Consider the following 9,725-nt stretch of genomic DNA (forward strand, 5'->3'; position numbering starts at 1 on the left):
CTCTCAGACCTCTTCCCTCCCACCCCAGTGAGACAGACCTTTCCTGCTGAGCTGCTAAGCTACTTTTTCACTCCTAAGTCAATTCTGAGGCAGTTTTAAAGTTATTCGAAGGGGATTTTGGGAGAACTCCAGAAAATTCCTGCCTCACTCCACCATCTTGTCCCTCTCCTTCTTTAAGGATCAATCAATCCATATCTACCAAGCAATTAAAATCCAAATAGCTATTGTGTACCAACTTCCCTTCCTTCTTCACAGTCTTTCTCTCCTCAACTACTGACCTCATACATATCAGCATACATACTGATATTTCTTTAAACACCCTAACCTCAACTTACTCATTTCACATGACCTGTCTCAGTCATACACAAAAATGATCATATCCTTGATTCCACTTGCATTCACCAATGAAATTCCCTTATCTAATCACAATCTACTGTCATTCAACTTCTACCTTACAATCACAAACACTATTCTTTGTCTTCACCATGACCTTCAGTCCCTCAACCCCTCAGTTCTTTCCCAGGCCATTATCCCTGCACTAGCTACACTTCCCTCCTTTCCCTAGCTTAACCTCTTAATCAATCAGTTCAACTCTAACTTGCTTTCTCTTGAGTCCCCTGTCCCTTTATTATATCATCAATATTGCCCTGCCAAATCTCAGCTTTGGATCATTCCTTCCTTTTGTTCCTGTATAGCCACTAAATGAAGCTAGAGAAAACAACAAAACCATACTGACTGGGTACATGATAAATGTATGTTACATGACCAGAACCAGGCCCTCAGTTGACATAGCAGAGCAATCTTTTTACTCCTCCCTAATTAACTTACTATCCCATCCACCACAACAGTTACTCTAAACCTCTTCATGCCTCCTCAAACCCACCATGGCATGCCTTCCCTCTACCCTCTCAGTTGAGAACTTCACTTCATATTTCACTGGAAAAACAATTCTCATTCCTGCCTTTCATTCCTCATCTCACATTACCCAAAAGCCTTCTGCTACTATAAACTCTGTCTCACATAATGAGTTAGCTCTTCTCCTTGCCAAGGCAAAACCCTCTATCTGCACAAGATATCTATTCCATCCCATCTTCTCTAGCTTCCCTACTCCCTCACTTATCATCAGTCTACTCATTTCTAGTGGATACTTACCTACTGCCTACAAACATATCCATGTCTCCTCAATACTCAGAAAGCCCCCATGTGATCCCTTCACTCCTGCTAATTGTCATCTCATATCTCTAATACCATTTCTGCCTAAATTCCTTAAAAAGGTCATTTACATTAGGTGACTCCATTTCCTTTTCTCTTACTCTCTTATCTATTTGACTATTCCTACTCAGACTCTTTTGGGTGGATCTTCATCTAGGTTATACCATCTAGCTATAAGTTACCTAACAATACTGAAAAGAATTCTATAAGGGAAAAAAACAGATCTTCAATGCAAATGATATTCAGACATTCCTGATGAAAGGACAAGAGCTAAGTAGAAACCCTGAAATATAAGCTCAGAAGTTAAGAGATACATAAAAAGGTAAATACAAATAAGTAATCATAAAGGATTTTATAAGGATGAATTGTTTACTTTTTAATGGAGGGGGGAGTGATACAAGGGTCCCTTTAAAACCCCAACATAGGCATCTGCTGACTGTCAGACACCATGAAGTCCCTTGCTCTAGGTGTGCTTTTGGTCACATCTCTGCCATGGTCTGTTCCTGCCAACAAGGGTTTGTTGCACCTGGGCAAGGTCAGTGATTTTTTATGGAAAAAGTGTGATGGTGGACAGGGCCCAGTAGTGATCACCAGCCTGGAGGTAGAACCAGTTCCTATCAGCATCCCTGTAAGTGTAACCATTTGCATGGAGACCAAGATGAATATATCCCTCACTTCTCCTGTAAAGACAGTGGTAATTTTGGAGAAAGAAATGACTCCTGGGTTCCGGTTGCAAATCCCCTGTATTAAAAAGATAGGAAGCCGAACCTATAAAGATATATGTGAGACAATTGACACCTTCATTCCACCTGGGGAGTCCTGCCCTGAATCTCTCCATATCTATGGCCTGCTCAGTCACCGCCTTTTTAAGAAGGGTACCTACTCTCTGACCAAGACCAGCTTCCAAATACCTACTGTATTTGGTATATACCTCAGCAGCAGCAACTACCATGCTCAGATCATTCTAAGCAATTCTAATTGATACACATCTGGGCTGTTTCAAGATCAAAGTCTCTCTCATGGAGAAATGAGAAACCATGATCCATGCTTGGATAGAGTGGTCAGCAAAGTTGATTTTGGCTTTGCTGCCTAGTCACCTACTCTAGCCTCAGTCATGGATCTCTGCTTAGAGTAAGAATCCAGTTCTACTCACTTGAATTGGGCCTCCCTGCTTTCTTCATTCCTGGGACAGCTATCTCTCTGTCCTTTTGTTTTCCCACACAGCCCAGACCTCTCCCACTTCCCTAGGCCTAGGGTCTATTAGCAGCTAAGCAGGAGCAGTTCCCAGACCTCTTCCCCCAAGGGGAAACCCATTCAAAGGACCAGCCTATTCCTTTGGTCTTGAGATGCAAGCACCTTCCTGATATTATCATTTCCCAGGCTCTTTCAAAGTAGCAAGTTAATGTTTCAAAATAATAATATCTAACATTTACATAGTTTGCAAAGACCTTTATATATATTTTTTCATTTTAATGATCCTCCCACTCAAGCTTCTTCCAATCCCCTCCAGTGCCACTCTCTTTTTGGTGGGGCTTTTGAGTGAGTGGATCTATTATCTTATGCTTTCTGGAAAAGCAGCAGCCAACAGTAAGTAAACAAAATAGGTCGATCCTCAGACTCCTGTTGGAGGGGTTCCCTGGGACTTCAGATTTCCTGGACAGCAATTCTAGTTCATTTTGAAAGTGCCTGAGCTGGTAATAAAGACAGGAGGCCCTGGTAGCAGTGACTATTCACTTTTTCTAACTGTGAAACCAGACCAAACCCTATCATAGCCCAGGTTGCCCTGAGGTGTATGTCCCTCTTTTATATTTTCCGAAGCTCCTCAGCTAAGTCCCCCATACTACCATACCCCTCTTTGAGGGATAGGGATGTGGGCGGAGGGTGGGACTAGGTGGAGCCTGAAATGGATGCATCAGTCCTAGCCTACTTCTGTGCAAGGTACAGAAGGGCCAGTGGGTGACCCCAAAGGGTTCACAGTAAACTAAAACTGGACTAAAAATAAATCTATATTTACTCTTCTAAAAAAAAACTTAATGTAATCAGGAGTTGTAGAGGAAGTAAAATAAGACAGAGGGTCTTGGATCAGTTTTGTGGATATCATAGAACTAGGTAAACAATGAGGTCCTTTTCAACTCTCAGATTCTGATTCTGTGATTCTAATTCAGCTGATGGGTTTTCCAAAGGAACAGAAATTCTGAAATTAGGGGATTTGTCAGAAAGTTCACAATATTCCTCTTTGTAAAAAACTTCCCATTTTTGATGGAGAACTTAAAGGAGAACTTGAAAGTTTTTTTTTTTCATTTTCAAAATGATTGCATCACTTGGTGTCCAAAACAAATTTGGTTTTCCCCATTTAAAAAAAAAAAAAGAATTGTCCCCATCCTATTTTCTACTTTAACAAATGTAGGAAACAGTATCTTGGAGAGACCAGAAAAGCTGAAAGGTCTGGAGAAGCTAAAAGATGGAGATATTGAAATGTGAAGGGGAGACCTTTACATATAAATGATCCCCAGGTCCATGTAGTTCCCTTGTCGGCTGTGTTATAGAGTTTATAGCCAGTGAAAAGTTAATAGAGCAATCACAATCGCTCAGAGCCAAAAGATGGGAAAATTCCTAATATTTAGGCATGGTTTTGGCTTTCTGCTCTAATTGAAATTTATGTTTATTTCTAGTGAATACCCAGCCTCTTTATATTTGGGGGGAAAATTAGGATATGGCACTAACAAAAATCTTATGTATAACTTGAGGCCCCAAATCCATTCATATTGCACTGTCTCCCCATTTGGTGGAGATCAGTGTCCCAGGCATACATGAAAGGAGAGTAGAATTAGTGAGAAAAGGTGGAAAAAGAGTTCCAGTTCCTTTTCTCAGTAGGCTTCGTAGTCACTTCTGCACTTCCAGCTTTGAGAGAGAAGATGGACAACGCCAAACTCACTTCTGGCTGCTGAAGAGAGAAAAAGACTCTAGGAAGAAGCTGACATGAGAGGACCTGGCAGTTTCCATCATGTCCCAATCTCCAGGTTGTTATACTAGGGACTTCAGGAAATCTCCCCTTAAGTGAGACCTCTTTCTCTCTCTCTCTTTCTCTGTCCCTCCCTCCCTCCCTCTCTCCCTCTCCCTCTTTCTCTGCTGTCTGTCTGTCTGTCTGTGTGTATTTCTCTGTCTCTCTCTCTCTCTCCCTCTCTCTCTCCCTCTCTTTTTCTCTCTCCCTCTTTCCCTCTCCTTCTCTCTCTCTGTCTCTCTCTCTTTCTCTCTTTCCCTCTCTCTATCTCTGCTGTCTGTCTCTTTGTGTGTGTTTCTTTTTCTGCCTCTCTCTCTCCATCTCTCTCTCTGCCTCTCTCTCTCTCTGTCTCTCTCTCTCTGTCTCTGTCTCTCTCTGCTGTCTGTCTGTCTCTCTGTGTATGTTTCTTTCTCTGCCTCTCTCTCTCTCTCTCTCTCTCTCTCTCTCTCTCTCTCTCTCTCTCTCTCTGTCTCTGTCTCTCTGTCTCTCTGTCTGTTGTCTGTCTCTCACATTGCCTTGCTCCCAATGAGAGAGCTCCTTTGCTCTGTATTGTATCATATATTCTCCTATGTATACTTTCCCTGAATTTTCTTTTGCTTTGACTGGAATGAGTAGGTTTCTTTGCTTGCTGCTATGTGTGCTAATTGTGGAACTGGTATTTGGTAAGAAAGAAGTCAAGTTGCTCAGCTGTTTTGAGTCATAACTGACTCTTTGTGACCCCATTTGGAGCCTTGGATAAAAAGCATGGATTCTCTTTTCTCTACTAAAGAAATAGAAATCAGAAGTTTAGCTTATAACTGAAAAATATATCACATAGACAAATAATATTTAAAGGAGTAGAATGTTATAATTCTAGCTCAGTTCTCCCTTCTGTTGGAGGACAGAGGAGGGCAAAGTGACCAAGCTTCTGGCCCCAATCTCGTGCTTCCCTTCATGGAAGGAATTAGAGTTTCTCCGGGAGAAGGATGGGGGGGGAGAGGAGGCTAGAGATGTCTATCCTGCCTCCCCCCAAACCATGCAAAATGACACTCCCATGCTATATGCAGAGGGGATGACGATGGGAGTGGGAGGGGGGAGATAGGCCTTGTTGTATACGATTGTATCAATAGATAAAGAAAAAGATTTTAACACAATACAATACCCATTGCTGTTCAAAGCAATAAAAAACTCTCTCACCCTACCTGCTACCTTCTCTCTTCCTCCCTCCACTACTTCCTAGTTCTCCAAAAGCTCCACCTCACCCCAAACAGCCCTAGACAAGTAGACTTCAGTAATGTTGAAAATCAGTTGTCTACTTGGATTTACCATGTGACTCTAACTGGTAGATGCTGAGGCTAAGGAAGCTGGAGGAGCAGAGAGGTGCAGAGCTGAACTGCTAACCCTCCTGCTCCTTCTTTTGTCATCTCACCCTTGTTTTGGGGAGGAAAAAAAAATTTCCTTGATAAGCATTACTAGCTTATAATAAATCCTGGGAAGAAAACATTACAACAAACATGGGAGAAATTACATGCAGAAACAAGTCATAATCCCTCTCATAATTCAAAGCTCCACCTTCCTAATTTAAAGGCTGGTACATTAGGTGTTCAGCTAATTGGATGCACTTGTGGAAGGGGCTGTCAAGAACATGGCCAAATACATAGCTGAACATGTAACATAGCAGTGGTGTCAAACTCAAATAGAAACAGGGGCCACTAAACCATACATAAGGATCCCTGTGAGTATAAATTGACTTTGAGAATTGCATATTAACACTATCTGTGTCTTATTAATGGGATGTTTAGGTGCATGTGCTTGGGCCCCAATTCTAAAATCACATTTCTCTTTAAAAATTACTTTTCTCCCTAGCCTCAAAACACCATCCCAGGCAGTTTCTCCCCAGCCCAAGGACACAGCCTGCCCAGCAACAACTGTTATCTCCCTTCCTGCTACAGCAGCCAGCTGCACTAATAGAACTTGTTAGTTTGAACCAGCTGTGTACTGGCTGAACAGGCTGTGCACTGGGTCATAACGACATTGACTGCTCACTAACCAATCATATATATCCTAGACTTAGACATACCTATACTCCCTTACATTTATCTTGTCCAATAAGACATTGATGAGAGCAGCCTGGTATTTCTGAGCCAGCTCTGACTGTTGGTTGACTTAGTGAAATTTCAGGCCTAAAACCATACCTCCAGGTAGCCTCTACCCACTTAGGCTATTTCCTGATGAACTCTGAGTAAAATATTTGAGCAGTAGATGCCAAAAGTGCATGTTCCTTTAAGAACTAACCACTCCTTAATCCCACCCCAAAACACCTAGTTAGGATATGTAGTACATGGCTCACTATAGAATATCCTATATAAACTTTACCTGTACCCCTCTAAGGTTTCAGGTTCCCTAAAAACTCTTGCCTGCTGAAAAGTGTAATGAACCTTGACTTGAACAATGCTTGAGTCTGTGAATTCTTCTCCAGATGACCTGCCCCTGGCACCCTGGTCTTTGCGGGGGGTCTCACCCCTCCCCTTCCAGCCCTCATCATTATTGTATTTGTATTTATTTTGCTAAATATTTCCCAATTAAATTTTAATCTGGTTCCCGCTACTCTTGGGAACAGACCTGCTGGCTGTGTGTGTGACACGTCTGTACTGAACAATAATATAGATAAAGTTCAGGAAAACCTGTTGTCCAGTAGAGTTGATTTGGTTAAATACAACAATGTTCCAATAGAATGTGACCAAGTACCCAGTCAAACCATTCCTGAAAAATATTTCTGAAATAATTGGCAAGGAAATAAATAAGATTGACAGAGACCTGAAAGCCCACACATGTGCAACCAATATTCTGAAAAGGTAATCTTCAGAATTTGAAAAGAAAGTATGCAGGAAGCTAACTACCTAGAAACCCAGGGGAAATCAAAAAGGAGACTTTATGCTTGGTTCAAAATATGTCTTTTGAGCACTTTTTTCATATTCTTTAATCTCTTATCTATTAGGGAATGACTTTTAGCTATACATATGCATACATTTATGTACAGATGTATGTGTATATATGTGTTTAAATAATATATGTTATGTTTACATAAACATATATACACATATATCAATTATTTAGAAATCTTAGCTATCAAATCCTTACCAGAGAAATTTGATATAAAGATTTTTTTCTCCTTTCTTATCCTAGGTGGATTAATTTGGTTCATGTAATCAGAATTATCTGCTTTATCCTTTGCAACTGCTTCTATTCTTTGTTTGGTTAAGAGTACATCACCCAAGGAAGACCCTGGCCTTCTGCTTAGCTTGGCCCCAACAGGTTTGAAAATAGTAAGGGTCAGTACAGAAGCTTGTTGGTCTTCAAAGGACTGAGCTGCAGATTCAAGAGCCTGCACTCTTCTGCCACCCCTACCAGTCCTTTGCACGCTCATGGCTAAAAGCTTGATTGAGAGATCCAAAATGGAACCCCATCTTTTCTCAGACTTAATACAGCTGAGATTGTGACTCACATCCAAAATTCAATCATGGTAGGCGTTGACGGCAAAAAACCTTTCTAAAAACATTTTTCCAGATCCAAAACCTAAAGTCTTACATAGGATTTTCATGCAAATCCTCCAAATTCTATGAGGGATTCTACTGGACCATTTGTTCATGAGACCAGTGAACTCTGAAGTCACACACTGACAGATAATGGAAAGCTTCTTACCACTTATATAACTTGTTTACCTGAATTCTTTAATTCACAGCTGCAGGGTGAGTGATTTTGAGATTGCTGATGTTCTGTATTCAGGAAACTGTACATATCTTTTTTAAAGTGTCATTATCACCTTTCTTCATTTCAGAGAATCACATTAAGAAATATACATGAAACACTTATGGCAATACAAATCTTTTATGTACACATATACGTAATCTAGTAATCATCCAATACATATGTCCTCTATATGTGGCAACTACCTGTAGCAAAACAGGAAGCATGAAAGAAACTAAAGAAACTAAACTTTGTCTCATTTGAACAGTAAGCAGAGTTCAAATAACCCACAGATAACATTCAGGAGCCACAACAAACACTGAATGGGTTTCATCAAAAAGCAGTAACATTACATAGAAGGAATTTCTCAGAAATTAGACTTTGCTGAGACCACTAAGCATTTGAATTTGTTGCTTTGAAAGAAGAACAGAGAGTTTGAAAACAAAAATTGTAGAGAAGTTAAAGTTAACTCCACAGAAGTTAAAGAATAATAAAGAGAATAGGAAAGACACAGTGCAGAAACTCAAAAATCAAAGCTTGAAGTAACTGAGAAATAGGAAGCATCCAAGACTCAACTGAATCTCAACTGTCCTTCATACCAAATGGAACTACAGTCATATCAAAAGAAAATGCAAGAACTTGTAGATAACATGGAAAAAGTAACAAGTGTCTTGAAAGAGAACCAATACCTGGATTACCAGGTTGAAATTGTTCATAAATAATTAAAGAAACCAAAGACAGAGGTAAAACTCATTGAAAAGACTAGTCATTACAGAGAAAGAGAAATTGGCCACAATCCTAGTGAAGATAAATAAAAAGTACAAATATGTCAAGGAATATAAATGCTTAGCACTTCAAAATTGTAATAAAATTCGAGAGAAGAGAGAAGCCACATATGAATATGTGACGATTACTTGTCAGGTCCAAAAGAAAACCTCAGACTTGAAATACAACAGCGCAAAGATATCACTGAAAACAAGAAGCTAAAATTCCAGGAAATCTTCTTCACATGCTATAGAGAAATACCATGAAGCCATGGAGAGAGCAGCAAAGGATTGCACAGCTAGAACAGACAAAAAATAAATTTCCGAGCTAAAGAGAAAGATGTTTAAAAGTAAGACTGAGCTGAAAAGCTTCATTTTATTTGTACGTAGCTTAAAATGTAAAATTTCATAGTTTTGAGAAAGGGAATATTGATCAAGTAAGTCAATTTGAGTATTAGTATAAGCAGACTGTGGGGTTCTCTAGAAATAAATTAAAACATGCTTTGATACACAATGATCCTCTAAAATGCATATGTCTTAAAACTCCTTTTAAAGAAATAGCTTGTCAATAAAATAATTTGCCTCAGTAGGAAATGTGTGTATATATACATAGATACATAAATGTATTTATGTACACATATATGTGTATATATAGACATGTATGTGTATCTTCTACCTATAGTTGTGAGTTATGTGTTCTGCTTCTCTTCTAATTATTTTATGGTATTGTCTCTAATAATAAGGTCACATATCCATTTAGAAGGTATTGAAGAATATGATATAATATGTTATTCTATGACCAGTCTTTACCAGACTACTTTCCAGTTTTCCCAGCAGGTTTCTTTTTTATCAAATAGAGAGTTCTTCTTAAGCAATTTATGTTTTCCAATTTATTGAACACTGGGATACTGAGATTCATTGTTTCTGATCTCCCATATCTGTTCTGTTCTGTTGATCTATCTTTTTAACCAGTACTAGATGGTTTTAATGATGGCTACTTTGTAATATACTTTGAGGTCTGG

At 39.5% G+C, this 9,725-nt stretch overlaps 3 pseudogenes; all 3 read left to right on the top strand.

Moving 5' to 3' along the window:
* The first annotated feature begins 1,660 nt into the window (after positions 1–1,660).
* LOC140525668 (ganglioside GM2 activator pseudogene) lies at positions 1,661–2,194 on the top strand (annotated as a pseudogene).
* Positions 2,195–5,264: 3,070 nt separating this feature from the next.
* LOC140517492 (V-type proton ATPase subunit C 1-like) overlaps positions 5,265–9,725 on the top strand; it is a 5,922-nt pseudogene continuing 1,461 nt past the window's right edge.
* On the top strand, positions 7,665–9,280 carry LOC140525677 (kinetochore protein Nuf2-like; annotated as a pseudogene).

The sequence above is a fragment of the Notamacropus eugenii genome, chromosome 1, assembly GCF_028372415.1.
Source record: "Notamacropus eugenii isolate mMacEug1 chromosome 1, mMacEug1.pri_v2, whole genome shotgun sequence".
Classification (NCBI taxonomy): Eukaryota; Metazoa; Chordata; class Mammalia; order Diprotodontia; family Macropodidae; genus Notamacropus; species Notamacropus eugenii.